This window comes from Nematolebias whitei, chromosome 8, assembly GCF_014905685.2.
Source record: "Nematolebias whitei isolate Nwh7 chromosome 8, NemWhi1, whole genome shotgun sequence".
NCBI lineage: Eukaryota > Metazoa > Chordata > Actinopteri > Cyprinodontiformes > Rivulidae > Nematolebias > Nematolebias whitei.
In genome coordinates this window covers 51,615,789-51,616,784 of record NC_056505.1, presented here as the reverse complement: position 1 = coordinate 51,616,784, position 996 = coordinate 51,615,789, and the positions used below count along the sequence as shown (strand labels likewise).

Genomic DNA, 996 nt, shown 5'->3' with positions numbered 1-996 from the left:
TTACTGGATCCTGGCCTTAATGGTAAAAAGATTTGTTACTGGATCCTGGCCTCAATGGTAAATAGATTTGCTACTGGATCCTGGCCTTAATGGTAAATAGATTTGTTAATGGATCCTGGCCTCAATGGTAAATAGATTTGCTACTGGATCCTGGCCTCAATGGTCAATTGATTTGTTACTGGATCCTGGCCTTAATGGTAAAAAGATTCGTTACTGGATCCTGGCCTTAATGGTAAAAAGATTTGTTACTGGATCCTGGCCTTAATGGTAAAAAGATTTGTTACTGGATCCTGGCCTCAATGGTAAATAGATTTGCTACTGGATCCTGGCCTTAATGGTAAATAGATTTGTTACTGGATCCTGGCTTTAATGGTAAAAAGATTTGTTACTGGATCCTGGCCTCAATGTTAAATAGATTTGTTACTGGATCCTGGCCTCAATGGTAAATAGATTTGTTACTTGATCCTGGCCTTAATGGTAAATAGATTTGTTACTTGATCCTGGCCTTAATGGTAAATAGATTTGCTACTGGATCCTGGCCTTAATGGTAAATAGATTTGTTGCTGGATCCTGGCCTTAATGGTAAAAAGATTTGTTAGATCATGGCCTCAATGGTAAATAGATTTGTTACTGGATCATGGCCTCAGTGGTAAATAGATTTGTTACTGGATCCTGGCCTCAATGGTAAATAGATTTGTTACTGGATCCTGGCCTTAATGGTAAATAGATTTGTTACTGGATCATGGCCTTAATGGTAAAAAGATTTGTTACTGTATCCATGGCCTTAATGGTAAATAGATTTGTTACTAGATCCTGGCCTCAATGGTAAATAGATCTGTTACTGGATCCTGGCTTCAATGGTAAATAGATTTGTTACTGGATCCTGGCCTTAATGGTAAATAGATGTGTTACTGGATCCTGGCCTTATTGGTAAAAAGATTTGTTACTAGAACCTGGCCTTAATGGTAAAAAGATTTGTTACTGGAACCTGGCCTT

General features: G+C 38.2%; 1 protein-coding gene across 1 annotated transcript in view; it reads right to left on the bottom strand.

Annotated features, from left to right (window-relative positions):
* The window catches only part of LOC119413726 (amyloid-beta A4 precursor protein-binding family A member 1-like), a 123,832-nt gene that overhangs the window by 23,139 nt on the left and 99,697 nt on the right, over nt 1-996 (bottom strand). The gene's annotated exons all lie outside the window — the stretch shown is intronic.